The sequence below is a fragment of the Mustela putorius genome, unplaced genomic scaffold (assembly GCF_011764305.1).
Source record: "Mustela putorius furo isolate JIRA1106 unplaced genomic scaffold, ASM1176430v1.1 tig00000242_pilon_pilon_pilon, whole genome shotgun sequence".
Classification (NCBI taxonomy): Eukaryota; Metazoa; Chordata; class Mammalia; order Carnivora; family Mustelidae; genus Mustela; species Mustela putorius.
This window is the reverse complement of record NW_025421325.1, coordinates 12186241-12202798: the sequence shown is the minus strand read 5'-3', so window position 1 is coordinate 12202798 and position 16558 is coordinate 12186241. Positions and strand designations below refer to the sequence as shown.

Sequence of the window (16558 nt, the reverse complement as noted above, 5' to 3'; positions counted from 1 at the left end):
ACTAATGTATTGGATAGTGCAGGCCACAAAACTCCAGTTGTTTATGCAGTCCTTTTTAATGGAGACATTCACTGTCACTTCTATTTTAAAATGATTTGTAATGTTATCCATATGATGAAATTTGGGAGGTTTCTTCCTGTAATTTTACTTGGAAAGAATCATTGAAAATCAAATTGTCAGACCCTCCATGAATGAAAGTTTCTGCTTCATTGGGCTATGCTGGTGGCAGTTGGCTAAAGAATTTATACTTCATTCAATGTTTGTGCTTGTTTGTATCTATTCTCTGGTTCTTTATCTACCCACATTACCAATTATGTCTAACAAATAAATATCGCCAAAGTGGCTTCGGGATGACAACAATTAAAAACAAAATAAAACAAAACAAAACCAACAACAGAACAACACAGTCAATTAATAAATGAACCTTCCATCAAAGAACAAGGCAAGTAACAAAGCCAATTAAAAAAAATCTCTCATAGTCCAAAGAAAAAAGCCCCTTTAAATTCTACCTCACTACACTGACCCTATTGCTCAGTATTAAAAACTTTGCGCAATTTTTGGAAACATCCAGAAAGCTTCTGTTTCCGCAGTCATTATACTGCAGCTCACAATTAACACTGCTAGACTCCTTTCTAATCAATTATTCACTAAGATGTCTAGCATTTCGTTGGAGCCCCTTACCTCAACATCACAACGGTTTAAGAGATGACACATGTCTGTGTACTTTTCAGAATAAAAGACAGACTTTAAGCAAGTTTTAACACTAAATGAGAACAAGGGTAAGAGAAGAGAAATCAACCCTTTTAGTCAAAGTTGAGCTTCCAGCGAGCTGCAGGCAGTGCACAGCATGACGGAATCTGGCTCCAGAAAGTGCCCATGTGTTGACAGCTGAGTAAGAGTTTGAAGGCTTAATGGTACAAATGTTCTGTCAATGGTACTGTGACACAGGGTTTTACTTCACCAGAACTGCCAAAATCTCCAAAGCTGTTGACAACCAGCGACGGGAAATTAATTCACTCTAGGCTTTGACATTAAATTAGCAAGTTATTATATTTACAAGTTATTTATATTATATTTACATATATTTACAAGCCCTGACTTGATTAGCTGAAGAAAACAAAGGATCCTTTGGTCCAGCCTATAACTTTAAAGGAGTAAGACCTAAAGACCATAAAAAATACACTAAATACACTAGATACTAAATTAGGATTGTGTGACATTTTTTAAGATTTTTTATTTCTTTTCAGCGTAACAGTATTCATTGTTTTTGCACCACACACAGTGCTCCATGTAATCCATGCCCTCCTTAATACCCACTACCTGGTTCCCCCAACCTCCCACACCCCCACCCCTTCAAAACCCTCAGATTGTTTTTCAGAGTCCATAGTCTCTCATGGTTCACCTCCCCTTCCAATTTCCCTCAACTCCCTTCTCCTCTCCATTTCCCTTTGTCATCCATGTTATTTGTTATGCTCCACAAATAAGTGAAACCATATGATAATTGACTCCCTCTGCTTGACTTATTTCACTCAGCATAATCTCTTCCAGTCCCGTCCATGTTGCTACAAAAGTTGGGTATTCATCCTTCCTGATGGAGGCATAATACTCCATAGTGTATATGGACCACATCTTCCTTATCCATTTGTCCGTTGAAGGGCATCTTGGTTCTTTCCACAGTTTGGCGACCGTGGCCATTGGTGCTATAAACATTGGGGTACAGATGGCCCTTCTTTTCACTACATCTGTATCTTTGGGGTAAATACCCAGTAGTGCAATTGCAGAGTCATAGGGAAGTTCTGTTTTTAATTTCTTGAGGAATCTCCACACTGTTCTCCAAAGTGGCTGTAACACTTTGCATTCCCACCAACAGTGTAAGAGGGTTCCCCTTTCTCCACATCATCTCCAACACATGTTGTTTCTTGTCTTGCTAATTTGGCCACTCTAACCGGTGTAAGGTGGTATCTCAATGTGGTTTTAATTTGAATCTCCCTGATGGCTAGTGATAATGAACATTTTTTCATGTGTCTGATATTATGTAACATTTTAATCAAGTACAAATTCAACTTACGTCATGGGTGAGAGATCTCTAAAAGGAAAGTTTCCCCAAAAGTATGAATACTCAAAATAATCTGGGAGTAAATTAGAACCAGTAACACATAGCTCCTTCCAATGTCTAGAATAACATGTAAATATAAAGATACTTCAGTCTATAAAATTACTTCCATTGCCAACATTCAGTAGTTTTGGAACTCTAAAGATTTTCTTAGGCACCTCAGTTTGTTGTTTTTTGTTTGTTTGTTTTTTAATTTAATTTAATTTTTTTTTTTTCAGTGTTCAAAGATTCTTTGTTTATGCACCACACACAGTGCTCCAAGCAATATGTGTCTCCTTAACTGATACCCATCAGGCTCAGGCAACCCGCCACCACCCTCCACTCCAAAACGCTGTTTGTTTCCCAGAGTCCACAGTCTCTCATGGTTTGTCTCCCCCTCTGATTTCCTCCAACTCACTTTTCCTCTCCAGCTCCTAATGTTCTCTGTGTTATTCCTTATGCTCCACATGTAAGTGAAACCATATGATAATTGACTCTCTCTGCTTGACTTATTTCATTCAGCACAATCTCTTCCAGTCTTGTCCATGTTGATACAAAAGTTGGGTATTCATCTTTTCTGATGGAGGCATAATACTCCATTGTATATATGAACCATATCTTCTTTATCCATTCATCTGTTGAAGGGCATCTTGGTTCTTATCACAGTTTGGCGACTGTGGACATTGCTGCTATGAACATTGGGGGCAGATGGCCCTTCTCTTCACTACATCTGTATCTTTGGGGTAAATACCCAGGAGTGCAATTGCAGGGTCATAGGGTAGCTCTACTTTTAATTTCTTAAGGAATTTCCACACTGTTTTCCAAAGTGGCTACACCAACTTGCATTCCCACCAACAGTGGAAGAGGGTTCGCCTTTCTCCACATTCTCTCCAACGAAGAGGGTTCGCCTTTCTCCACATTCTCTCCAACACTTGTTTTTACTGTCTTGTTGATTTTGCCCATTCTAACTGGTGTTAAGGTGGTATCTCAATGTGGTTTTGATTTGACTCTCCCTGACTGCTAATGAAGATGAACATTTAATCATGTGTCTGTTAGCCATTTGTAGGTATTCTTTGAAGAAGAGTCTGTTGATGTCTTCTGCCCATTTTTTGATGTGATTATCTGTTTTGTGTGTATTGAGTTTGAGAAGTTCTTTATAAATCTTAGATATCAGCCCTTTGTCTGTAGTGTCATTTGTGAATATCTTCTCCCATTCTGTGGGTTGCCTCTTTGTTTTGTTGACTGTTTCCTTCTGCTGTGCAGAAGCTTTTGATCTTGATGAAGTCCCAAAAGTTCATTTTTGCTTTTGTTTCCTTTACCTCTGGAGACAGGTCTCCAAATGAAAGAATTTGGTGTGGCCGATGTCAAAGAAGTTACTGCCTATGTTCTCCTCTAGGATTTTGATAGATTCCTGCTTTACATTGAGGTCTTTTATCCATTTTGAGTTTATCTTTGTGTATGGTGTAAGAGAATGGTTGAGTTTCATTTTTTTATACACAGCTCTCCAATTTTCCCAGCACCGTTTATTGAAGAGACTTTCTTTTGTCCACTGTATATAAAAAGACGGAAAAGCATTCCATGCTCATGGATCAGAAGAATAAACATTGTTAAAATGTCTATACTGCCTAGCGCAATCTATACTTTCAATGCCATTCCGATCAAAATTCCACTGGCATTTTTCAAAGAGCTGGAACAAACAATCCTAAAATTTGTATGGAACTAGAAGAGACCCCGAGTTGCTAAGGAAATGTTGAAAAAGAAAAAGAAAACTGGAGACATCACGTTGTCTGATTTTAAGCTTTACTACAAGGTTGTGATCACCAAGACAGCATGGTACTGGCACAAAAACAGACACATTGACCAGTGGAACAGAGTACAGAGCCCAGATATGGACCCTCAACTCTACGGGTCAAATAATCTTTGACAAAGCAGGAAAAAATATCCAGTGAAATAAAGGCACCTCAGTTTTAAGTAAATAGTGACAAGTTATTTTGAAAGCTACGTAGCCTACACTAGGCCTTGTCTTGTCTTGCATACCTGCAGAACCTATCGGGGCACTTATTCTGTGACTTACAGTATCTTCTATTAAGACTTACTATTCATGACTATTATTGCAAAAATGAGGTAGCAAGCCACTGGGGAGAAGAACACCACCTCTCTCACATATTCCTCCAGCAGGTGTGCTGTATTAGTTAAGATCATGAATCACACATCCTGGGTTCAAATGCTGCTCTGCCACTTAATATCTATGTGACTGTATTGAAGCTATCAAATCTCGCTGGGCCTCGGTTTCCAAAAAAGGATAACCATGGTACATACATACTTTAGTGTTATCACAAGGATTAAATATATTTATCCATGCTAAATGCACAGTAGTTCCTGGTACTTGGTAAGCATGCAAAAAATACTGGTTAACATATTATTATTAATTTTTGAACAGATAGTTTAAAAATAATAAAACAGCTTCATTTTTAAACATCAGATATCAAGGTGAATAGAGAGAAAAAAGGCTGATAAAGCAAACGGGGTTATCCTCTTTGGAATATATCTTTGCTGGTAATATTGACACCTAAATTCTTCCATCCTAAATGATGTTTCTATGAACCCTCACCATTTGATTCATATAACATGAGGGCTCCACAGCAGACAAATGAGGCTTATTCCTAAGGCCTGATTACCGATAGAACATAAAATGAGTAATGTTAGAGGCATTATCTTTGTTATTACAGCGAATGATTTATTCTGTAACATAGCTCAGGGATCCCAATATTAACATATCTCACAGCAATCAATCATATTCAATCTTGACTTTCAAATCTTTGGAAAACATCAAATGATACTCCTAAGCGTACAGCTTAATTGTATAGACTGCTGATGTGGACAATAATGCCATTAGTGGGGCCCAAAAAGCTAAATCAGCAGTATTGAATATGAAAATGAAAGAGGTTGGAGTTCTGAAGAAAAAGAGTTAACCCACCAATTTAAACAAGATAAAAACACTAAAAATAATTTGCAGAACAGTGGTCCTCATGCCTCTAATAAACATGCGTCAGAATAAACAAAATCACAGAAGTAGAAAGTAAAAAAAAAAAAAGTCAATTAAAATAAAGTCACAGGGTGCAGTAGAGAATTATTTCTGGCAGTTATTTGATATAATATGGTTAATACTTCTAGTCAGTCAAATTAACACAATTTTGCCACTGTAGATTTACAGTCACAAAATGCACACTCCCAAGAGGCTTGTTCCAAGAATCAGAGTAACAAATTCTTTTCAGACAGAACAACTTACCCATTTTGTTCAGAATGTAAGTTATGAAAGAGAAATCATCCCTCAGAACCAAATTAATTTTCTCTCCATTCACAGTTGGCCATCTTTTCCCTCCTTGACTTCCCCTTCAAAGTCCTTGAATAGAAACCAGGCCACTTATCGCTCCATTTGTATCAACAGATATGCTTTTATTTCTTATCGGTCTGCCTATTCGTATCATGTGTACTCCACCATGTTATTGATTGAAAGAAGCTCAGGCAAGGTGGTGTCAGCTTCTATTCCTAAAGGGAGTCCCCTGAGCAGATTGGTGAAGCACTTAAGGTCAAGTCAGAATTGTCTGTTTCTATATTAAAACTGCAAGGGCACAAAGAAAAATGTAGAACTCCCAAGCATGCAAAACAAATACCAGCATTCAGCCGTTTTTGTTTTTATCCTCACCCACGGAGCGCAGAGGGCTCTTTGCCACTTTTCATGGTAAAAAAGTTAGCTTTGTAGAAAGAAAAATTATTTTAAACCATTCTTCTTACTCTCTGCACTTTCTTCTTACACTTTCTTTTCTCTCACTTATTTATCTTTCCAAAAGGTTACTCCAAAATGAGAGAAATCATAATGCAAATAAAGTCACTAAGTCACATCATCGCTAGGGAGAAATGATCTAGTAACTACCCTCAAAGGTTAATTTGGCATTTTCCTGATGACTTGTGACTGTACACTTGGCAAAGGAGAAAATAAAGTTAGCCACGTTTGCCTGCTATGTGCTTAACACCAAAAAATTCCTTAGATCTGGTTTATAGGAAAAACCTTAAAATTCACTCATCACACACCTTCCCAAGCACATTATATGTGCAGCGCTTTTCCTGGAACTAGGTTTCAAAGATGGATCCAATAAGCTTGCCCTCAGGGAATTCACAATTCACTATTTTACAGCATAAAATGTGCTGTGATAGGACATGAATAACCTGTCAAAGGACAGAACAACATGTCATGGCATAAAGAGCTTACAAGTTAGACAGATGGGGGCTCAGATGCCTTTCACTGCATATTGGGGGACTCCTGGAAAAGGCACCCACTTTCTTGAGCTTCATTTCAGCCACATAAAATATAGACATAGTGTTATTTGCCTTACAGGGTGCCCTTGATAGATGGTTAAGAGTTTGTTTCCCTCCTTGCATACAAATCAAGGACAATTCTTTGGTCTAAGGGCAGTGAAGATAATGGGAGAAGGGGCCAAAGAAAGGGCAGAGTTGAGGCTGGGCTTTGTAGAATAAGTTGGGTTTCAACAGAGAAGAATAGGAAGTAAGAGATTCTCAGCAAAGGGACCATTATGAGGGAAAAAATGAAGCTATAAAAAGTACATGGTTTAAAAAATAAATAAATAAAAAGCACATGGTGTACCCAGAGGAAGCAGACTGTCATGGTTAACAGTTGGAATTATGAGGTCAGCCTGACCGAGCTGGGATCATGTTGCCTACTAAGGTCACAGTAACTTGCTTATCTAGCAGGTCACCTTTCTTGTATTTTGCCCACATGACAGTACCCAAGTCATAGGGGGTATTAAGGATTGAATGGAGATGACATGTCTTAAAACAGGGACTCATACGTAATAAATGTTTTTGCTAGTCTAGATCATTGAGGATGGCTCTAAAATAAGGAAAACAGAAGAACTGTGGGTCATCAGAGTGGTATTTCTCATCTGCCTTTTGACTCAGTATTTAGTTAGTGAGTACTCTGGATGCAGTATTTTACCGCAAATGGGTGACTTGGTTACTTTGATCACACTACACTATGTCTCTTCCCACTGCTAAATATATTCTGGTCCAGTGGTTCTTAAACCTGGGTGTGTATCAGGACCCCCAATCTGATAAGAAATAGCATCTCTTGGGTCTAAATCTAGAGATTCTTACTCAAGAATTCAGTTTTTACTCCTTAAATTTTTAAGGTGGAGCTGAGAAACCTACATTTTTTTTTTAAAAGTTTTTATTTATTTATTTGACAGAGAGAGACACAGAGAAAGAGGAAGCACAAGCAGGGGGAGTGGGAGAGGGAGAAGAGGGCTTCCCAAAGAGCAGGAAGCCCGATGCAGGGCTCCATCCCAGGACCCAGGGATCATGACCTGAGCCAAAGGCAGATGCTTAATGACTGAGCCACCCAGGTGTCCTGAGAAACCTCCATTTTTAAAAAAGCTTCTCCAGTGGTTCTCACGAACAGCCAAATTTGAAAATCTCCATTATAGTCTACTCAGAAGCCAGGTCAATATGCTTTTCTTACTTACCCACTGAAGAAAATACCATCTAGCTTATCTAATAATAACGGATTCACAAAAGCACTAGCTTCCCTTTTATTTTTAATTAAAAAAAAAAAACACTTCATTCAAAGAAGGCATTAGTAAGATTATAACTTCTTTCTTAATTAGTTACTAGAGCATTTTGCAAGGATGATGGCATAACAGAGCAAGAAAAGACAGAGAAGCAAGTTAACTTTTCATCAAACATTAAAAAAGGATTATTACTTGCTGGGATTAAACATTACAACACTGCCAAAACAAGCTGTTTTACAATTATTTACTCTATTCTCAGTTACATTTAGCAATGCAAATGATGAATGATAAATCCAAGTAATTCATCTCGGTTTCAGTATCATTATGAGGAAGAACTAAATTTTGATTTTGCCAGAGTCTGTTTGTTCGTTCAGAAGGTCTGTCTTAAAGAATATCAATCAGTGATCTCAGAGAGTCCTGTTTGCTTCGCAAAGTAATTGTTTATTTTATTAAAATCATTTACAGCTCCTTAGTATACCTAAGAGTTTGCTAATCACTATTTGACAGGAAGTCTGAGAGGAAAAACATTTTAACCAAAAGGCTGATGAGAAATACAAATAAATATCCCTGAGGTTATAATATAAAAATAATTTTACGTGATTTATAAACAAATTCAAGGGCAGGACAAAACATAAGGGCTGACAAGGTAAGACTAGGTCAAGAAGTGCCATTAGAATCTAAAAAATGAAACAAACGAAGAAACAAACAAACAGAAAGCAGAATCAGACCTACAAATACAGGGAACAAACTAACGTTTGCCAGGGAAGGGGGCAATAGGAGGATAAGCAAAATGGATGAGGGGAGAGGGAGATACATTCTTCCAGTCATGGAATGAGTGAGTCAGGGGGAATAAAAGGCACAGCATAGGGAATATAGTCAATAGTATTGTAACAGCCTTCTATGGTAACAGATGGTAACTACAGGTGATAAAATCAATAGGATGTATGGACTGGTTACCTGTGGGAAGTGAGGGCAACGGATGAAGCAAAAATTTCCACAAGGTTATCCCCTAGAAAAATGGGTAAACTGTAATGTTATTCGTTGGCCTTGAATTCTAACGGACCTGGGTTTGGATGTGGCTTCTCCATTTTGTATTTTAGGGCTTTGGGCAAATTATTTAATCTCTCTGAAATTTACACAAAATGGAGACAATAGTACTTCACAGAATTAGTAAAGAGATTACTTCTTATGCCAAAGGAGGGCATAAAAATGCACTTCCTTATCAACAATTTATCAGGAGTACTATCTGCTTAGCCATAGAAAAGATTATAATCATTTATATCTGATCAAAATGTCATTAGTGTTCTCTCTCTCTTTCCCTTCCTCCCTCCCCCTTCCTCCTTTTGTTCTTTCTCTCTCTTGTTTCAGAAAACATGGGGGAATGATGATAACATTCTGGTCTTTGATAAAAACAGAATTCACAATCTAGCCTAATTTCCTAATCCACAGAAACTGTCTCACAGAGATGACCAATCTTTCTTTTGAGTGAATGCAGATGCCTTCCTTGAAGGGCACAATCAAGCAAGATTACTGGGGCACCAAGGAGAGCCTAGGCTGGAACGACTTCCTGAATTTCCAGAAAAGAAATGCAATTACATCGTAACACTATATCTACACTATAGAGTACATGAAAAAAGGAAAGGTTTTCAGTAATTCCATGCTGCAAGGGTTTCGTGATACCTTTGTTTTCTAGTCTGAAGATTGCTTGGAGATAAGAGTAAAATAAATGGGGTTTAGACAACTCTAGAGAATACAGATTAAGACAGAAAAAAATGCCAAAGCAAATAAGCCTAAAGTCATTTAACCAAAGCAATGCCTGTTGATTGATTTATATTTGGTTTTATAATAGGATTGCACACAGAGTCCACAGTGCCTAACTTCCTGCACTTCACATTTTAGCCCTATCCTTGGCAACTGAAAGCCCAATGGGAAGGTTGATGATAGAAGATCAGATAATCTGCAAAGCAGATAATCTGCTTCTCACAATTGAGTATTAGAACAGTCTAGTAGGCCACCTGAGCCCCCATAATATACCCTTTCCAGGCCCACAAACAGAGCCTTTCGGGTTATTGACCCAAGCCCAGAGGCATCATGGAGGCTCACAATTAAAAGGCTTTGACCCAACTTCTGACCTCAGTGTCCGCTTCCTGTGGAGAGTGTCTGAACTGGTCTAACAGAATTGCAGATTTAGGAACGCTGCCCACATTACTTTCAATCTACCTTCTAGCTCACAAAACCATTAAGGTCCCATTTGTTCAGATATATGTTGGTGCAACAGCTCAAAACAGTTCATATTAGTCTTTGTTACACAGACGGCTATGATGTTCTCAAAAATTACTTATCTCTTCTATCAAAAGTGACAATCTTTATTTTAAAACATGAAACACATGTGTTTGCAGCTTTAGCTCTGTGCCTAATTACTGAATACCACATCTTTATTGATGCAGATTTATCAGAAGCCTCAGCAAGATCAGAGTCATAAACAGGTCTTTGAGAAACCAGACCTCCAGTAACCTTAATATTGTAATTGCTGTTGCTCGCACAATAAACGTATATTCGAAAGTAGGAGAGCTGGCCTAAAATGAAGCAAATATTTTATTTCATTCAATTGCCTGTGAAACGGCCTGAAGAGCTGAGAAGCTCAGAAAAATGAGACACCTGCTTCTTCAGAGATGGAAACCCCAATCCTGACAACCCCTCAGTCAGAAGAAAAAACTTTAAATGGACAACGTTGATGGACAAAGCAATTAAGGACTTTGTTCTAATCCGTTTATTCCTGTGCACGTTTTTTACTCTCTCCAAAGAGCACAGCCATAAGAGACTGTACATTTTCACTGGTATCTCCAGACCATCTCTACCACTGAGTATTGACTCAGATAATGCTTCTAGGTGAGAAATGTAAAAATCCTGATAGCTTGAAGACTGGCCTCAGTTCTTGTCAAATTCTGCAGTTCAGAGTTCACTCAGTGATTCACACTACACAAATACCTACTTGCCAAATAACTGTCAATGTGTGTGTGTGTGTGGTGTGTGTACAAACCTACGAGTAAGCAAAAGAGAGCTAACCTCTTATGTCTTACAAAGCATCTGGAGCAAACTTTGATATCCATGGGAAGAAAACCAACCAAAGGATGTAAGTTTCAGATACAAGTACATAATTGGCCAAATAAAAGTATACTCCATCAACTATCATTTCTCCAGGTCAATCTACAACCCTATCAGAAGCAGAAAAACAAAATCACCAGCAAATAAAAAAAATAAGAAAATGAGAACCCAGATCTTTCAGGCATATGTGAATTTTCAGACAAGGCACATAAGATGCCTAAGTTAACCATGTCCTCACTGATAAGTAACAAAATGGTAGCAGGTTTGTGACGGCATGTTAATTATACTTGCCAAAGGGTGATTATGTAATTTCTGGGGAAGCAGAGAGTTTGTTCTATAAAAGTTACTTGACATTAATATGAAAATCACTACATTTACGTTATGTGTTTTATTATTTTCAAATCAGACAGATTCTGCCAGCATTACTTTTTAGTTTTAAAGCAATTCAATTTACAGCCTATACTTAGCTTCAATTCAATTAATACTTTTGAGTACCTACAATGTGCACAGCATTAAATTAGTTACTGCTAAAGGGTACAGTGATGAATTGCATCACAATTCAAAATATAAAAAATCTTTTTAAAATCCATTTGATTCTTCTTTATAATTATAACAACAGTACACAGAAATATGTAAACTACTAATTTTATATCATATTATATTTGAGGTTTTTTCCCCTCTTTTCCCTTTTTTAGCAGTACTAACAACCACATTCAGGAACTAAAGTAATCAATATACTCACAAAACATGTAATTACCTAATACATTGTTCATCTCAAGTCCCAAAATTTCAAAAACTAGATAATGTAAACAGATAAAGACTGAAACATTATTTAATTTAAACAGTTCCAGAATCCCTAAAAAGTGAAGGAAGTCTTGGCCTTCGTTTTGGAGAACTTTTCAATGTATACCGGACTACTCTTTCATAACTGGACTTTTATCAGCAGATCCAGATATTGTGGGACCTGAAGATTACACAGTTTAGGGGCTCTTCTGTAAGAAAGGAATCCAAATTAATCCCAAGGCCTCTTCAAAGGGGCCCATGTGATAATGGAGCCCTAAAGCTTCAGCTTCATTAGCTTCTGAACAAATCCATCTCTGGTTTGCAGCCATCAGTAACAAGCTTTCATTAACGACATGATGTAAAACAGAGCAACAAGTATCTGAAACTTAAGTTGGGGCGGAAATATATTTCTCTGAAACTTAATTATAGGAGCTATGTGGACTTTTGTGAAAATGAGTTCCTAAGGCACCTCCCAGAAACCTACTCTAACATTACCATGCACAGCATCAGGAGGAGACTCAAGGTTAATCACTCATTTCCCTTTTCAATCTGTCTCAATTACTGTTATGGGAAGCCTCAATTAGTCATTCTCATTCTCTCCAGGGATAGGGAGAGATTGCAGATAACTCATCCCAAATAGACTTCGAAATCTGAATCTCTCCACCCTGCTAAAGAAAAATCTTCACCAGAGAAAAGGAAGATTTGCTGTCATCCTCTCTCTACTCCGTCAATGCCACTCTTTCATCAGACAAAAAGAAGTCGTAAGTCTTCTGGGATGCAAGGCCTCTTTTCCCTGCCCCCCAAGGAGCATGTTCTGTCAGCCCAAGATAGCCCTAGGCAACTATTCTTAAAACTACCCTTGGAAGGCCCTTTCCAGAAGCTAGCCCCTGAGACAGACAACCGTATTATCAATCATGGAGACAGCATTTATGCTTTCTTTCTATTCCTGTTGTCTACTTGTCCCAAGACTGCTTAGCTCTAGAATCTAAAAATCTGCAAAAAGAGACATTCAATTACTTTTTAAGAAGCATGTGTGGTATCAATAGTTTACGAAAGACTACATAGAAAAATAATGATTTCTAAACCTACAAAGAGTAATGCTTCTTAACATAGACAAAGCATCAATCTCTAAACTCATGGGATAAGAAAAAAATCCTAACCCAACAAACGGCTTTGTTACAAAGGTTGAGTTTTAATCTTTGCAAAAAAATCTAAGTCTAGGTACTGCTCTCATGATGTGGAGATTACACACATGTGCTTCTATGGCCATAGTATTAACAAAATGAATTCGTCAAGATTTCTAGTTACGTTGGCATTTCAGTAATTGTTTATTCTCCCATGGAAGGACTAAATTTGCTCAAGGACTGTATGAAGTGGTTTATTTCCCAACAGTCATTTCTTCCTCTGTCCTAACTGCACTCTCTGCTCACTGTACTTAAACCACAGAGCAGTTAACTAGTTCTCAGGACTGTTTCACCCAAAGACTATAAACTCCTGAGGGCTGGTCAGGGGAGCACTGGGGCTGTTTTCATTTTTGTGTCCTTAGAGATGAGTGGAGCACTGATACATAGCAGGCACTCAGTGAGTGGACTTATTGAATAAGAGCGTGAAATGGGTAATGTTAAATGGTGAGATTTATGTATTTTAAAAATTGACTTTGAATTGTGCTCTTCAAATAAGTAGGAAAGGCAGGGGGCCTAGCAGTCTAAGAATTAACATAGCATATTGAAAATTTTTAAAAGCTACTGTATAAAGAGCTGTATAAAAGATGCTCACATTGGAACCAAGCAGTGCTAAGAATGAAGTGATTCTTAATACATAGTAGTATCTCCTTCCAGAACAACATTCCAAACTCAGAGACTAAAAATATTCCAGATGTGTTTAAAATCACATCATTTATTTCAAATTTCTTATAAGATTAGCACCTTATTTCCTGGCTTTCCTTTTCATAACATTTATATTTTTGCACTTAAGAGAAATATAAAACTCAGGCTTGACTTATGAAACTCTCCTCTATTATAAGCCCTGAATATTTGAAGATACAATTACAGGAACAACTCAGAGATATTGTGGATTTGGTTTCAGACCACTGGAATAGAGCAAAAATAAAATAAAGTGAGTCAAATAAATTTTTTTATTTCCTAGTGCATATAAAAATTATATTTACACTGTCTTATAGTCTATTAAGTGGGCAATAGCATTCTGTCTAAAAAAGAAGGTACATACTTTAGTTTAAAAATACTTTACTGTTACAGAATGGGAGAAGATATTTGCAAATGATGTATCAGACACGGGGTTAGTATTCAGAATATATAAAGAACTCATCAAAATCAACACTCCAAAAATAAATAATCTAGTTAAGAAATAGGTAGAAGACATGAACAGACATTCTCCAAAGAAGACATACAAAGGGCTAGCAGACACATGATGAAATGCTCAACATCACTCAGTCATCAGGGAAATCCAAATCAAAATCACATTGAGATACCACCTCACACCTGTCAGAATGGCTAAAATTAACAACTCAGGAAACAACATATATTGGTGAGGATGCAGAGAAACCTTTGCACCGTGGGTTGGAATGCAAATTGGTGCAGCCACTGTAGAAAACAGTGTGAAGGTTCCTCAGAAAGTTAAAAATAGAGCTGCCCTATGAGCCTGCAATTGCACTACTAGGGATTTACCCCAAAGATATAGATGTAGTGAAAAGAAGGGGCACGGGCACCCCCATGTTCACAGCAGCAATATCCACAATAGCCAAACTGTGGAAAGAGCCAAGATGCCCTTCAACAGATGAATGGATAAAGAAGATGTGGTCCATATATACAATGGAATATTACTCAGTCATCAGAAAGGATGGATACCCAACTTTTGCATCAGCATGGATGGGACTTATGCTAAGTGAAATAAGTTAAGCAGAGAAAGTCAATTATCATATGGTTTCACTTATTTGTGGAAGATAAGGAATAGCATGGAGGACATTAGAAGAAAGGGAAAAATGAAGGGCGTGGGAATCAGAGGGGGAGAAGAAACATGAGAGACTATGGACTCTGAGAAACAAACTAAGGGTTTTAGAGGGGAAGGGGTGGGAGGGTAGGTTAGCCCAGCGATGGGTGTTAAGGAAGACACATATTGCATGGAGTACTGGGTGTCATACACAAACAATGAATCTTGGAATTCTACATCAAAAACTAAGGATGTACTGTATGGAGACTAACGTAACATAATAAAATAAAATAAAAAGTTAAAAACAAAACTATCCTACCACTCAGCAACTGTACCACTAGATTTTTATCCAAAGGATATAAAAATATTGATTCAAAGAGGCACAAGCACCCCAATATTTGTAGCAGTAACATCCACAGTAACCAAATTATCGAAAAAGCTCAAATGTCTGTTGATTGATGAATGGGTAAAGAAGATGTGGTACATATACACAATGGAATATTACTCAGTCATTAAAAACGAAAGAAATCTCACCTTTTGCAACAATGTGGTTAGAACTAGAGTGTATTATGCTAAGTGAAATATGTCAGAGAAAGACACATATTCTACGATTTCACTCCTTTGTGGAACTCAGATGAAGACAGGGGAAGGGAAGGAAAAATAAAGTAAGATGAAAACAGAGAGGGAGGTAAACCATAAGAGACCTTTAAGTATAGAGAACAAACAGGGTTGCTGAGGGGAGGAGGGGAAGAGATGTGCTAAATGGGTGACAGGCATTAAGAAGGACACTTTTGGGGATGAGTACTGGGTGTTTTATGTAAGTTATGTGAAACTAAATTTTACTCCTGAAACATTATATGTTCACTAACTTGAATTTTAAAAAATGCTTTACTACTAAAAAATGCTAATCATCATCTGTGCTTTCAGAGAGCCATAATCTTTCTTCTGGTGGAGGATCTTGACTCAATGTTGATGGCTGATGACTGATTAGGTGGCTGCTGAAGATCTAGGTGGCTGCAGCAATTTCTTAAAATAAGACAACAATGAAGTCTGCTGCATTGATTAACTCGTCCTTTCATGAATGATTTCTGGGCAACACAAAATGCTGTTTGACAGCATATTATCCATAGGAGAACTTCTTCCAAACTTGGAGTCTGACTTCTCAAACCCTGTCGTTGCTTTCTTTATAAACCAACTGTATGTAAGATTCTCAATCCTTGGTTGTCATTTCAACAATCTTCACAGCATCTTCACAGAATAAATGCCATTCAAGAAACCACTTTCTTTGTCCATTCACAAGAAGCAATTCTACATCCATTCCTGTTCTATTACAAGATTATAGCAATTTAGCCCTACCTTCAGGTTCCACTTCTAATTCTAGTTCTCCTGCCATTTCTACCATATCATCAGGTACTTCCCTCCACTGAAGTCTTGAACCCCTCATGAGGGTTGGCCTCAACATTTTCCCAGCTCCTGTTTATGTAATTTTGAACTCTTCTCATGAATCACAAATGTTTTTCATGGAATCTAGAATGGTGAATCATTTACAGAAAGTTTTAAACTTCCTTTCCCAAATCCATGAGAGGAATCACCACCTAGAATAGCTATAGCCTTAGGAAAGGTATTTCCTAAATAATAAGACTTGAGAGTCAAAATTGGTCCTGATCCATAGGCTGCAGAACTGATGCTGTGTTAACAGGCATGAAAACAACATTCATTTCTTTGTCCCTCTCCATCAGAGCTCTTGGGTCAGTAGGTGTATCAATGAGAAGTCATATTTTGAAAGAAATCCTTTTTTTTTTTTTTTTTTTTGAGAGTAGGTCTCAATAGTGGGCTTAAAATATTTAGTAAACCATGCCATAAAGAGATATGCTGTCATCCAGGCTTTGTTGTTTTATAAAGCAGCTTTAGCATAAATCTTAAGGGTGTGAGGACTCAGAATGATAAATAAGCACTGGTTTCAACTTAAAGTTATCTTGTGCACTAGCCTCTAATGAAAGAGTCAGCCTGTCCTTTGAAGCTTTGAAGCCAGGCACTGATTTCTCTT

At 37.6% G+C, this 16558-nt stretch overlaps 1 protein-coding gene across 7 annotated transcripts in view; it reads right to left on the bottom strand.

The window, feature by feature from the left end:
* Positions 1–16558, bottom strand: part of SLC10A7 (solute carrier family 10 member 7) — a 254159-nt gene that overhangs the window by 105579 nt on the left and 132022 nt on the right. The window lies entirely within an intron of this gene.